Here is a 16118-nt window from a genome sequence, read left to right on the forward strand (position 1 = left end):
ACACGCGGCTCCGCTCTATATACATCGTACACACGCGGCTCCTCTCCGTCCACCTCGTACACACGCGGCTCCGCTCCGTACACCTCGTACACACACGGCTCCGCTCCGTACACCTCGTACACACGGCTCCGCTCCGTACACCTCGTACACACATTGCTCTGCTCCGTACACCTCGTACACACACGGCTCCGCTCCGTACACCTCGTACACACGCGGCTCCGCTCCGTACACCTCGTACACACACGGCTCCGCTCCGTACACCTCGTACACACATTGCTCTGCTCCGTACACCTTGTACACACAAGGCTCCGCTCCGTACACCTCGCACACACACGGCTCCGCTCCGTACACCTCGCACACACACGGCTCCGCTCCGTACACCTCGTACACACATTGCTCTGCTCCGTAAACCTCGTACACACGCGGCTCCGCTCCGTACACCTCGTACACACGCGGCTCCGCTCCGTACACCTCGTACACACGCGGCTCCGCTCTATATACATCGTACACACGCGGCTCCTCTCCGTCCACCTCGTACACACGCGGCTCCGCTCCGTACACCTCGTACACACACGGCTCCGCTCCGTACACCTCGTACACACGGCTCCGCTCCGTACACCTGCTACACACATTGCTCTGCTCCGTACACCTCGTACACACACGGCTCCGCTCCGTACACCTCGTACACACGCGGCTCCGCTCCGTACACCTCGTACACATACGGCTCTGCTCCGTACACCTCGCACACACACGGCTCCGCTCCGTACACCTCGTACACACACGGCTCCGCTCCGTACACCTCGTACACACACGGCTCCGCTCCGTACACCTCGTACACACACGGCTCCGCTCCGTACACCTCGTACACACACCGCTCCTCTCTGTACACCTCGTACACACACCGCTCCTCTCCGTACACCTCGTATGCACGTGGCTCCACTCCGTACACACACGGCTCCGCTCCGTACACCTCGTACACACACGGCTCCGCTCCGTACACCTCGTACACACACGGCTCCGCTCCGTACACCTCGTACACACACGGCTCCGCTCCGTACACCTCGTACACACATGGCTCCGCTCCGTACACCTCGTACACACGCGGCTCCGCTCCGTACACCTCGTACACACGCGGCTCCGCTCCGTACACCTCGTACACACACCGCTCCGCTCCGTACACCTCGTACACACACGGCTCCTCTCCGTACACCTCGTACACACGCGGCTCCGCTCCGTACACATCGTACACACACGGCTCCGCTCCGTACACCCGCGGCTCCGCTCCGTACACCTCGTACACACACGGCTCTGCTCCATACCTCGTACACACACGGCTCTGCTCCGTACACCTCGTACACATGCGGCTCCGCTCCGTACACCTCGTACACACGCGGCTCCGCTCCGTACACCTCGTACACACGCGGCTCCGCTCCGTACACCTCGTACACACGCGGCTCTGCTCTATATACATCGTACACACGCGGCTCCTCTCCGTCCACCTCGTACACACGCGGCTCCGCTCCGTACACCTCGTACACACACGGCTCCGCTCCGTACACCTCGTACACACGGCTCCGCTCCGTACACCTCGTACACACATTGCTCTGCTCCGTACACCTCGTACACACACGGCTCCGCTCCGTACACCTCGTACACACGCGGCTCCGCTCCGTACACCTCGTACACACACGGCTCCTCTCCGTACACCTCGTACACACGCGGCTCCGCTCCGTACACCTCGTACACACACGGCTCCGCTCCGTACACCCGCGGCTCCGCTCCGTACACCTCGTACACACACCGCTCTGCTCCATACCTCGTACACACACGGCTCTGCTCCGTACACCTCGTACACACGCGGCTCCGCTCCGTACACCTCGTACACACATTGCTCTGCTCCGTACACCTCGTACACACACGGCTCCGCTCCGTACACCTCGTACACACGCGGCTCCGCTCCGTACACCTCGTACGCACATGGCTCCACTCCGTACACCTCGTACACACACGGCTCCGCTCCGTACACCTCGTACACACACCGCTCCTCTCCGTACACCTCGTACGCACGTGGCTCCGCTCCGTACACCTCGTACACACACCACTCCTCTCTGTACACCTCGTACACACACCGCTCCTCTCCGTACACCTCGTATGCACGTGGCTCCACTCCGTACACACACGGCTCCGCTCCGTACACCTCGTACACACGCGGCTCCGCTCCGTACACCTCGTACACACACGGCTCCGCTCCGTACACCTCGTACACACACCGCTCCTCTCCGTACACCTCGTACGCACGTGGCTCCGCTCCGTACACCTCGTACACACACCACTCCTCTCTGTACACCTCGTACACACACCGCTCCTCTCCGTACACCTCGTATGCACGTGGCTCCACTCCGTACACACACGGCTCCGCTCCGTACACCTCGTACACACGCGGCTCCGCTCCGTACACCTCGTACACACACTGCTCCGCTCCGTACACCTCATACACACACTGCTCTGCTCCGTACACCTCGTACACACGCGGCTCCGCTCCGTACACCTCGTACACACATGGCTCCGCTCCGTACACCTCGTACACACACGGCTCCGCTCCGTACACCTCGTACACACACTGCTCCGCTCCGTACACCTCGAACACACACCGCTCCTCTCTGTACACCTCGTACACACACCGCTCCTCTCCGTACACCTCGTATGCACGTGGCTCCACTCCGTACACACACGGCTCCGCTCCGTACACCTCGTACACACACGGCTCCGCTCCGTACACCTCGTACACACACGGCTCCGCTCCGTACACCTCGTACACACATGGCTCCGCTCCGTACACCTCGTACACACGCGGCTCCGCTCCGTACACCTCGTACACACGAGGCTCCGCTCCGTACACCTCGTACACACACCGCTCCGCTCCGTACACCTCGTACACACACGGCTCCTCTCCGTACACCTCGTACACACGCGGCTCCGCTCCGTACACCTCGTACACACACGGCTCCGCTCCGTACACCCGCGGCTCCGCTCCGTACACCTCGTACACACACCGCTCTGCTCCATACCTCGTACACACACGGCTCTGCTCCGTACACCTCGTACACATGCGGCTCCGCTCCGTACACCTCGTACACACGCGGCTCCGCTCCGTACACCTCGTACACACGCGGCTCCGCTCCGTACACCTCGTACACACGCGGCTCCGCTCTATATACATCGTACACACGCTGCTCCTCTCCGTCCACCTCGTACACACGCGGCTCCGCTCCGTACACCTCGTACACACACGGCTCCGCTCCGTACACCTCGTACACACGGCTCCGCTCCGTACACCTCGTACACACATTGCTCTGCTCCGTACACCTCGTACACACACGGCTCCGCTCCGTACACCTCGTACACACGCGGCTCCGCTCCGTACACCTCGTACACACACGGCTCCTCTCCGTACACCTCGTACACACGCGGCTCCGCTCCGTACACCTCGTACACACACGGCTCCGCTCCGTACACCCGCGGCTCCGCTCCGTACACCTCGTACACACACCGCTCTGCTCCATACCTCGTACACACACGGCTCCTCTCCGTACACCTCGTACACACGCGGCTCCGCTCCGTACACCTCGTACACACACGGCTCCGCTCCGTACACCCGCGGCTCCGCTCCGTACACCTCGTACACACACCGCTCTGCTCCACACCTCGTACACACGCGGCTCCGCTCCGTACACCTCGTACACACGCGGCTCCGCTCCGTACACCTCGTACACACGCGGCTCCGCTCCGTACACCTCGTACACACGCGGCTCCGCTCTATATACATCGTACACACGCGGCTCCTCTCCGTCCACCTCGTACACACGCGGCTCCGCTCCGTACACCTCGTACACACACGGCTCCGCTCCGTACACCTCGTACACACGGCTCCGCTCCGTACACCTCGTACACACATTGCTCTGCTCCGTACACCTCGTACACACACGGCTCCGCTCCGTACACCTCGTACACACGCGGCTCCGCTCCGTACACCTCGTACACACACGGCTCCGCTCCGTACACCTCGTACACACATTGCTCTGCTCCGTACACCTTGTACACACAAGGCTCCGCTCCGTACACCTCGCACACACACGGCTCCGCTCCGTACACCTCGCACACACACGGCTCCGCTCCGTACACCTCGTACACACATTGCTCTGCTCCGTACACCTCGTACACACGCGGCTCCGCTCCGTACACCTCGTACACACGCGGCTCCGCTCCGTACACCTCGTACACACGCGGCTCCGCTCCGTACACCTCGTACACACACGGCTCCGCTCCGTACACCTCGTACACACGGCTCCGCTCCGTACACCTGCTACACACATTGCTCTGCTCCGTACACCTCGTACACACACGGCTCCGCTCCGTACACCTCGTACACACGCGGCTCCGCTCCGTACACCTCGTACACATACGGCTCTGCTCCGTACACCTCGCACACACACGGCTCCGCTCCGTACACCTCGCACACACACGGCTCCGCTCCGTACACCTCGTACACACATTGCTCTGCTCCGTACACCTCGTACACACACGGCTCCGCTCCGTACACCTCGTACACACACGGCTCCGCTCCGTACACCTCGCACACACACGGCTCCACTTCGTACACCTCGTACACACATTGCTCTGCTCCGTACACCTCGTACACACAAGGCTCCGCTCCGTACACCTCGCACACACACGGCTCCGCTCCGTACACCTCGCACACACACGGCTCCGCTCCGTACACCTCGTACACACATTGCTCTGCTCCGTACACCTCATACACACACGGCTCCGCTCCGTACACCTCGTACACACACGGCTCCGCTCCGTACACCTCGTACACACATTGCTCTGCTCCGTACACCTCGTACACACAAGGCTCCGCTCCGTACACCTCGCACACACACGGCTCCGCTCCGTACACCTCGCACACACACGGCTCCGCTCCGTACACCTCGTACACACGTGGCTCCGCTCTGTACACCTCGTACACACGCGGCTCCGCTCCGTACACCTCGTACACACGTGGCTCCGCTCTGTACACCTCGTACACACACGGCTCCTCTCCGTACACCTCGTACACACGCGGCTCCGCTCCGTACACCTCGTACACACACGGCTCCGCTCCGTACACCCGCGGCTCCGCTCCGTACACCTCGTACACACACCGCTCTGCTCCATACCTCGTACACACACGGCTCTGCTCCGTACACCTCGTACACACTCGGCTCCTCTCCGTACACCTCGTACACACGCGGCTCCGCTCCGTACACCTCGTACACACACGGCTCTGCTCCGTACACCTCGTACACACTCGGCTCCTCTCCGTACACCTCGTACACACGCGGCTCCGCTCCGTACACCTCGTACACACACGGCTCTGCTCCGTACACCTCGCACACACACGGCTCCTCTCCGTACACCTCGTACACACGCGGCTCCGCTCCGTACACCTCGTACACACACGGCTCCGCTCCGTACACCTCGTACACACACGGCTCTGCTCCGTACACCTCGTACACACGCGGCTCCGCTCCGTACACCTCGCACACACACGGCTCCTCTCCGTACACCTCGTACACACGCGGCTCCGCTCCGTACACCTCGTACACACACGGCTCCGCTCCGTACACCTCGTACACACACGGCTCCGCTCCGTACACCTCGTACACACGCGGCTCCGCTCCGTACATCTCGTACACACGCGGCTCCGCTCCGTACACCTCGTACACACGCGGCTCCGCTCCGTACACCTCGTACACGTGTGGCTCTGCTCCGTACACCTCGTACACACACGGCTCCGCTCCGTACACCTCGTACACACAGGGCTCCGCTCCGTACACCTCGTACACGTGTGGCTCTGCTCCGTACACCTCGTACACACACGGCTCCGCTCCGTACACCTCGTACACACGCGGCTCTGCTCCGTACACCTCGTACACACGCGGCTCCGCTCCGTACATCTCGTACACACGCGGCTCCGCTCCGTACACCTCGTACACACACGGCTCCGCTCCGTACACCTCGTACACACAGGGCTCCGCTCCGTACACCTCGTACACACGCGGCTCCGCTCCGTACATCTCGTACACACGCGGCTCCGCTCCGTACACCTCGTACACACACGGCTCTGCTCCGTACACCTCGTACACACACGGCTCCGCTCCGTACACCTCGTACACACAGGGCTCCGCTCCGTACACCTCGTACACACGCGGCTCCGCTCCGTACATCTCGTACACACGCGGCTCCGCTCCGTACACCTCGTACACACGCGGCTCCGCTCCGTACACCTCGTACACGTGTGGCTCTGCTCCGTACACCTCGTACACACAGGGCTCCGCTCCGTACACCTCGTACACGTGTGGCTCCGCTCCGTACACCTCGTACACACGGCTCCGCTCCGTACACCTCGTACACACGGCTCCGCTCCGTACACCTCGTACACACGGCTCCGCTCCGTACACCTCGTACACACGCGGCTCCGCTCCGTACACCTCGTACACACGCGGCTCCGCTCCGTACACCTCGTACACGTGTGGCTCTGCTCCGTACACCTCGTACACACGCGGCTCCGCTCCGTACACCTCGTACACGTGTGGCTCCGCTCCGTACACCTCGTACACACAGGGCTCCGCTCCGTACACCTCGTACACACGCGGCTCCGCTCCGTACATCTCGTACACACGCGGCTCCGCTCCGTACACCTCGTACACACGCGGCTCCGCTCCGTACACCTCGTACACGTGTGGCTCCGCTCCGTACACCTCGTACACACACGGCTCCGCTCCGTACATCTCGTACACACACGGCTCCGCTCCGTACACCTCGTACACGTGTGGCTCTGCTCCGTACACCTCGTACACACATGGCTCTGCTCCGTACACCTCGTACACACGCGGCTCTGCTCCGTACACCTCGTACACACACGGCTCTGCTCCGTACACCTCGTACACACACGGCTCTGCTCCGTACACTTCATACACACACAGCTCTGCTACATCCACCCTGTAAACCCCTCCTGACCCCACACAGAAACTTCCCCTCATCCAGCACCATGACAACCAGCACAGCAGAGTCCTGCATGCACTGAGGCCCCTGATCATGTGACCCCTGACTCCTCCCCTCCTGTGACCTCATCCCAGGTCCTGTGCGCACAGAGCGGCCATATATGTGGAGTGCGGCTCTGCGGGTGGAGGTAGGTGCTGGAGATGACACCTTAATATCAGGTAATGTTTGGCAGAAAGTACAGTTCCCCCATGAAGTGATTGGATCCCGCAGATCTCTCCCGGTGCGATCTCTGGCTTTCTTCTGTGCCATGGTAATTGGTACAATAACCCTAAACCAGGGCTGCCACTAGGAATTTCGGGGCTCCCTTAAGACTCCTCCCTGCGAACCTTCCACAGTCCCACCGCCCTGTCTTGGGAACTCCACTTCTGCACCGTGTCCTCACCACCCCACATACAGCCAGCAGCTTTTGTTTTGGCCAAAAGATCTGTTAATCCTCCACGACCACGCGGTCGACTCTTTTGGCCGGACCCTACTCTACTTACTAAACATTTGTTAAACTATCCAATACAATTTTAGGTATATTTTAATTTATTTCTCAATATTTAACCCCTTAATGACCAGACCATTTTTCCGGTTTTGCGTTTTCGCTCCCCTTCTTCCCAGAGCCATAGCTATTTTTCCGTCAGTATGGCCATGTGAGGGCTTGTTTTTTGTGGGATGAGTTGTACTTTTGAAGGACACCACTGATTTTACCATGTCTTGTACTCGGAAATGGGAAATAAATTGCAAGTGCGGTGAAATTGCAAAAAAAGTGCCATCCCACTGTTTTTTTGTTGGCCTTTTTTGCTAGGTTCACTAACTGCTAAAAAAAATTCCAAAGTTTGCTAAAAAAATAAATAAAAATTGCGCCATTTTCTGAGACCCCTAGCGTCTCCATTTTTCGTGATATCGGGTCGGGTGAGGGCTTATTTTTTGCGTGTCGGGCTGACGCTTTTAATGATGCCACTTTTGTGCAGACACGTTCTTTTGATCGCCTGTTATTACATTTTAATGCAATGTCACGGCGACCAAAGAAACGTAACTCTGGCGTTTTGACTTTTTTTTTCTCACTACGCCGTTTGGCGATCAGGTTAATGCTTTTTTTTATAGATCGGGCGATACCAAATATGTCTGTTTGATTTTTGTATTGTTTTATTTTGAATGGGGAGAAAGGGGGTGATTTAACCCCTTACTGCCATGTGACGTACTATCCCGTCCATGTGCCCTGGGACTTAATTCCCAGGGACGGGATAGTACGTCACAGCGATCAGCGGCGCCCACGTGGTGAGCGCCGCTGATCGCGGCCGGGTGTCAGCTGATTATGGCGGTCACGGACCTCCCCTGACACGTTAACCCCTTGTACACCGCGATCAAACACGATCGCGGTGTACCAGGGGTTAAAGGGAAGCATCGGCAGGGAGGGGGCTCCCTCCGTGCTTCCCTGAGCCCCCCACAGCAGGCCAATATGCAGAGCTGCTGCGGGGGGCACTTTCCCTACAGGCCCCCAGATCCAAGATGGCGACGGGGGCCTGCAGGGAGCTGACTTACTCAGTGCCTGCAAAGCGCAGGCAAGAGGAAGTTTTCTTCAATGCCTGTGACAGATCGCTGATCTGTCACAGTGATCTGTGATGTGACAGATCAGCGATCTGTCACAGGACAGTGATGTCCCCCCTGAGACAACCTAATAAAGTTAAAAAAAAAAATAAAGTGTAAAAATAATTTTTAAAAAATCGCTAAATTAAAAAAAAAAAAATATTCCCTAATAAATTCATTTTTTGGAAATAAAAAAAAACAAACAATAAAAGTACACATATTAGGTATCGCCGCGTCCGTAACGACCAGCCCTATAACTAGTTAACCCCTTTAGCGAACCCCTTAAAAAATAAAAATAAAAAACGAAGCAAAAAATGTTTTATTATCATACCGCCGAACAAAAAGTGCAATAATGCGCGATCAAAAAGACAGATATAAATATCCATGGTACCGCTGAAAACGTCATCTTGTCCCGCAAAAAACGAGCCGCCATACAGCATCATCAGCGATAAAGTTATAGCTCGCAGAATAAAGCGATGCAAAAATAATTATTTTTTATATAAAATAGTTTTAATTGCATAAAAGCGCCAAAACATAAAAATACAAGATAAATGAGGCATCGCTGTAACCGTACTTACCCGAAGAATAAAACCGCTTTATCAATTTTATCGCACGCGGAACGGTGTAAACGCACCCCCCCAAAAGAAATTCATGAAACACTGGTTTTTGTTCATTCTGCGTACCAAAAATCAAAATAAAAGCAATCAAAAAATGTCACGTGCCCGAAAATGGTACCAATAAAAACGTCAACTCGTCCCGCAAAAAATAAGACCTCACATGACTCAGTAGGTCAAAATATGGAAAAATTATAGCTCTCAATATGTGGTGATGCAAAAACTATTTTTACAATAAAAAGCGTCTTTTAGCGTGTGACAGCTGCCAAATATAAAAACCGCCATAAATAGTAAATCAAACCCCCCGTTATCACCCCCTTAGTTAGGGAAAAATAATAAAATAAAAAAAAGTATTTATTTCCATTTTCCCATTAGGGTTAGGGCTAGGGTTGAGATTAGGGTTAGGGGTGTGTTGGGGTTCGGGTTGGAGTTAGAATTGGGGGGTTTCCACTGTTTGGACACATCAGGGGCTCTCCAAATGCAACATGGCGTCTGATCTCAATTCCAGCCAATTCTGCGTTGAATAAGTCAAATGGTGGTCCTTCCCTTCCAAGCTCTGCCATGCGCCCAAACAGTGTTTTACCCCAACATATGGGGTGTCAGCCTACTCAGGACAAATTGCAAAACAACTTTTGGGGTCCAATTTCTCCTGTTGCCCTTAGGAAAATAAAAAATTGGGGGCAAAAATATCATGTTTGTGGGAAAAAATGATTTTTTTTATTTTCACGCCTGGGCGTTATAAACTTCTGTGAAGCACTTGTGGGTTCAAAGTGCTCACCACACATCTAGATAAGTTCCATGTGGGGTCTAGTTTCCAAAATGGGGTCACTTGTGGGGAGTTTCAATAGTTTAGGTACATCAGGGGCTCTCCAAACGCACATGACACCCACATACCATTCCATTAAAGTCTGCATTCCAAAACGTCACTACTTCCCTTTCGAGCCCCGACGTGTAGTACATACAGTAGTTTTCTCCTCTCTATCAGCGTACTCAGGACAAATTGGACAACAACTTTTGGGATCCATTTTCTCCTGGTACCTTGGGAAAATAAAAAAAATGGGGACTAATAGATGATGTTTGTGGAAAACCACGATTTTTTTATTTTCACGTCCGGGCTTTAAAAACTTGTGTGAGGCCCTTGGGGGTTCAAAGTGCTCACCACATATCTAGATAAGATCCTTAGGGGATCTAGTTTCCACAATGGGGTCACTTGTGGGGGGTTTCCACTGTTTAGGTACATCAGGGGCTCTCCAAAGGCAACATGACACCTGCAGACCAGTCCATCAAAGTCTGCATTCCAAAACGTCACTACTTCCCTTCCGAGCCCCGACGTGTGCCCATACAGTAGTTTTCTTCCACATATGGGGTATCGGTGTACTCAGGACAAATTGGACAACAACTTTTGGGGTCCATTTTCTCCTGGTACCCTTGGGAAAATAAAAAAAATTGGGGAATAAATGATCATGTTTGTGGAAAAAATACGATTTTTTTATTTTCACGCCCGGGCGTTATAAACTTCTGTGAAACACTGGGGGGTTCAAAGTGCTCACCACACATCTAGATAAGTTCCTTAGGGGGTCTAGTTTCCAAAATGGGGTCACTTGTGGGGGTTTCCACTGTTTAGGTACATCAGGGGCTTTCCAAAGGCGACATGGTGTCCGATCTCAATTCCAGCCAAAAAAGTCAAATGGCGCTGCTTCCCTTCCGAGCTCTGCCATGCGCCCAAATAGTCATTTACACCCACATATGGGGTATCAGCGTACTCAGGACAAATTGCACAATAACTTTTAGGGTATTGTTACCCTTGGGAAAATAGAAATTGGGGGTGAAAAGATCATTTTTGTGGAAAAAATATGATTTTTTAATTGTACCGCTGTACGTTATAAACTTCTGTGAAGCCCTTGTGGGTTCAAAGTTCTCACCACATATCTAGATAAGTTCCTTGGGGGGTCTAGTTTCCAAAATGGGGTCACTTGTGGGGGGTTTCCACTGTTTAGGTACATCAGGGGCTCTCCAAACGTGACATGGCATCCGATCTGAATTCCAGCCAATTTTGCATTGAAAAGTGAAACGGCGCTCCTTCCATTCTGAGCTCTGCCATGCGCCGAAACAGTGGTTTCCCCCCCACAAATCAGGTATCAGCGTACTCAGGACAAATTGCACAATAACTTTTGCAGTCCAATTTCTCCTGTTACCCTTGGTAAAATAAAAAAATTGAACCTGAAGTATTTTTTTGTGAAAAAAGTTAAATGTTCATTTTTTTTTTTTAAATCAAAAAATTCCTGTGAAGCACCTGAAGGGTTAGTAAACTTCTTGAATGTGGTTTTGAGCACCTTAAGGGGTTCAGTTTTTAGAATGGTGTCACTTTTGGGTATTTTCTATCATATAGACCCCTCAAAGTGGCTTCAAATGTGATGTGGTCCGTAAAAATAAAATGGTGTTGCAAAAATGAGAAATCGCTGGTCAACTTTTAACCCTTATAACTTCCTAACAAAAAAAAATTTTGGTTCCAAAATTATGCTGATGTAATGTAAACATGTGGGAAATGTTACTTATTAAGTTTTTTGGGTGCCGTATCTCTGTGATTTAAGGGCATAAAAATTCAAAGTTGGAAAATTGCAAAATTTTCAACATTTTTGCCAAATTTCCGTTTTTTTCACAAATAAACGCAAGTTATATGAATGAAATTTTACCACTATGATGAAGTACAATATGTCACGAGAAAACAATGTCAGAATCACCGGGATCCATGGAAGCGTTTCAGAGTTATTACCTCATAAAGGGACAGTGGTCAGAATTGTAAAAATTGGCCCAGTCATGAACGTGCAAACCACCCTTGGGGGTTAAGGGGTTAAACTTTTATAATTTTTTTTACATTTTTCAAAACATTTTCTTATTACTTTTGGCATGCTTCAATAGTCTCCATGGGAGGCTAGAAGCTGCCACAACTTTATCGGCTCTGCTATATATAGGCGATGAGCAGATACAGCATTGCTATGAGCACCGACCACCAGCACAGCACCAGGGGAAGAGTCTTGAGGAGATCATTTGCATATTCCCAGTGCCTTCTGGGATAAGTGAAGAGTCTCCGCGAGCTCAACGATCACTGGGTTTTGGCGGTTGCAGCTGAAAAGAGGAAATCGGAAAACCAGGGGAAGAGTCTTGAGGAGATCATTTGCATATTCCCAGTGCCTTCTGGGATAAGTGAAGAGTCTCCGCGAGCTCAACGATCACTGGGTTTTGGCGGTTGCAGCTGAAAAGAGGAAATCGGAAAACCAGGGGAAGAGTCTTGAGGAGATCATTTGCATATTCCCAGTGCCTTCTGGGATAAGTGAAGAGTCTCCGCGAGCTCAACGATCACTGGGTTTTGGCGGTTGCAGCTGAAAAGAGGAAATCGGAAAACCAGGGGAAGAGTCTTGAGGAGATCATTTGCATATTCCCAGTGCCTTCTGGGATAAGTGAAGAGTCTCCGCGAGCTCAACGATCACTGGGTTTTGGCGGTTGCAGCTGAAAAGAGGAAACCGGAAAAACCGCGCGCCGATCGGCGCGCGAAATTTGGCTCATCTTTCATCGTTTTTAAGAAATCTCAAGATGGAAGAGGCCAGGAGCCATTTGGTGAGCTGCATTTCTTGCTACATGTTCACAGATTTACCAGTGGAAAAGCCAAACTTCACATGCCACAAATGCAAGCTTGTGTCCCTGTTGGAGGAAAAGTTGCAAAATCTCGAAGAGAGGTTAGCTACGTTGAAGATCATTAAGGAAGGTGAAGAGTTCTTGGACAGAGCAGAATTATCTCTTCATGTTACAGAAAGAGAAGAAATTCGAAGTACACCTGAAGAAACAGAGGAATGGAGACATGTGACCCAGAGAAGCAGGAGGATCAGGAGGCAGTCAGCACCCATACTGCTCAGAAACCAGTACCAGGCTCTCACGCAGGAAAACGATGAAGAAATACATCAGGATAAGACTTTGCCAACAAACGGCAACCTTGTACGCCTTCAGAGTCCTCCTGGATGGAGAAAGAAAAATGTTGTGAAGAAGAAACGGAGAGTGGTGGTCATGGGGGATTCCCTGCTGAGAGGAACAGAGGCCGCTATCTGCAGACCGGATATAACTACAAGAGAAATGTGCTGTCTTCCAGGTGCAAAAATTAAAGATGTGTCTGACAGGATATCAGGACTCTTCAGACCTACAGATGACTACCCATTCCTGCTACTACATGTGGGGACAAATGACACCGCAAGAAACGACCTGGAAATCATCTGCAGAGACTTTGAAGACTTAGGCAAGAAAGTGAAAGAACTGGGAGCGCAGGTGGTCTTCTCTTCCATCCTCCCAGTGGATGGCCATGGAACAAGGAGGTGGAATAAGATTCTGCAGGTGAACAACTGGCTACGTCGATGGTGCCGTCAGCAAGGATTTGGATTTCTGGATCACGGAGTGAACTACTTATACGATGGACTACTTGCTAGAGATGGGGTGCACCTTACGAAGACTGGAAAGCATGTATTTGGAAGTCGCCTTGCTACACTTGTAAGGAGAGCTTTAAACTAGAACAACATGGGAAGGGAAGCAAAAGACCAGAAAAAGCCATACACCTGACAAATGCTATTGAGAACTCTGCTATTAGAAGTGGAAAGGAAGAACAAAGACGAAAGAATCTAATTAATAAAAATATTGGAGAAAGAGAAACCAATCACAAACTAAAATGTTTCTATACTAATGCACAAAGCATGGGCAACAAACAAGGAGAATTGGAACTACTAACACAGGAACAGAAATATGATGTAATTGGAGTCACTGAAACTTGGTGGGACAATACACATGATTGGAATACAAGACTAGAAGGATACAACTTATTTGCAAGAAACAGACTTGATAAACGAGGAGGGGGTGTCGCATTGTATGTTCGAAATGCGTATATCTGCACAGAGATTGAAGCTTCAGAGACTGGGAGTTCTGTGGAAACTGTTTGGGTAAGAATACAAGGACAGAACAATGGAAAGGACACCATTGTAGGCATTTACTACAGGCCGCCTGTGCAAGCCGAATATATAGATGAACTCTTTATGCATCAGATGGCCAAGTTCTCCAAAAAATATGACATAGTTGTCATGGGAGATTTCAACTATCCAGACATTTGTTGGGAATCTCTCTCAGGCAAAACTAACAGGTCAAGGAAATTCTTATCCTCTCTTGCTGACAACTTTATCTTCCAAAAGGTAAGGGAGAAAACAAGGGGAACTGCTACCTTGGATCTAATCCTTATAAACAGGGAGGAAATGGTTGAGGAGGTAAAAGTGGCTGGGACCCTAGGAGGTAGCGACCATGCTATTTTAGAATTTTGGATTACTAGAGGTGGAAGACCTGTGAAGACTCAGACGTCAAGGTTAGATTTCAGGAAGGCAGATTTTAAGGGATTCAGAAAGAGAATTGGAGGGATCCAATGGCTGGATATCCTTAAAGACAAAAATGTCCAGGAAGGATGGGAAATCTTGAAAAATGAAATTCTCAAAGCACAGTTGTTAACAATTCCGAAAAGAGGGAAGAATAGGAAGCATTTAAGGAAACCAGGATGGATGAACACAGAACTTAAGCACATGCTAAAAAGGAAGAAAAAAATGTTTATAAAATGGAAAGAGGGAGGCATATCTAAAGAAGAATATAATGCTGTCTGCAGAACCTGCAGGGCACAAATCAGATTAGCTAAAGCTGAAAATGAACTGAGGCTTGCAAGAGATGTCAAAAGCAATAATAAAGGATTTTGGGGATATGTCAAAAGTAAAAGAAAAGTCAAAGATGCTATAGGATTTTTACAGGATGAAAATGAGGAAATGGTAAGACAGGATGTTGAGAAGGCTGAACTTTTAAATTCCTATTTTGCATCTGTTTTCTCTCAGAAAGGAAATGCAACATCAACTGTTATTCACTGTCCTATTAAGGGAATAGAAGAATCCAGGATATCTATAAACAGAAAGATAGTGAGGAAACACTTAGCTAACCTAAATGAATTCAAGTCTCCAGGTCCAGATGAATTACACCCCAGAGTACTGAAGGAGATAGCAGAAGAAATTTTTGAACCCCTCTCCATAATCTTTGAAAATTCTTGGAGAACAGGAGAAGTGCCAGAAGACTGGAGAAGAGCAAATGTTGTTCCTATCTTCAAAAAGGGGAAGAAGGTGGACCCAGGCAACTATAGGCCGGTGAGTCTGACTTCTATACCAGGAAAGATCTTTGAACAAATTATTAAACAACATGTATGTCAATACCTGGATAAGAATGAAGTGATTAAACAGAGTCAACATGGGTTTCTAACTAATAAGTCATGTCAGACTAACTTAATTTCCTTCTATGACGGTATCACTGATTGGGTGGATCAAGGAAATGCTGTAGATATAGTATATCTTGACTTCAGCAAAGCATTTGACAAAGTCTCTCATACAATCCTTATTGAAAAAATGACTAAGTATGGAATGGACAAGGCAACTGTTAGGTGGATTCATAACTGGCTTAGTGATCGGACCCAAAGAGTGGTCGTAAATGGCTGTACATCCAGTTGGAAGAATGTCTCAAGTGGGGTACCACAGGGCTCTGTCCTGGGCCCTGTATTGTTCAACATCTTTATCAACGATTTAGATGAAGGAATTGAGGGTAAACTGTTTAAATTTGCTGATGACACAAAGCTAGGAGGGATAGCTAATACTAGAGAAGAGAGAGAGAGGATTCAAAAAGATTTAAATAAACTGGAGAAGTGGGCAGCAACTAACAGAATGGTTTTTAACAGGGAGAAATGCAAAGTACTACATCTGGGCAATAAAAATGAAA

At 51.3% G+C, this 16118-nt stretch overlaps 1 protein-coding gene across 1 annotated transcript in view; it reads left to right on the forward strand.

Annotated features, from left to right (window-relative positions):
* Positions 1-7206: 7206 nt before the first annotated feature.
* Positions 7207-16118, forward strand: part of LOC141073007 (uncharacterized) — an 85847-nt gene continuing 76935 nt past the window's right edge. Inside the window, exon 1 of the mRNA XM_073560289.1 lies at positions 7207-7265. The gene's annotated coding sequence lies outside the window, so the exon portion shown is untranslated. The remainder of the gene's footprint in view (positions 7266-16118) is intronic.

The sequence above is a fragment of the Dendrobates tinctorius genome, unplaced genomic scaffold (assembly GCF_039654945.1).
Source record: "Dendrobates tinctorius isolate UK_male_01 unplaced genomic scaffold, ASM3965494v1 ptg000294l, whole genome shotgun sequence".
In the NCBI taxonomy this organism is placed as follows: Eukaryota; Metazoa; Chordata; class Amphibia; order Anura; family Dendrobatidae; genus Dendrobates; species Dendrobates tinctorius.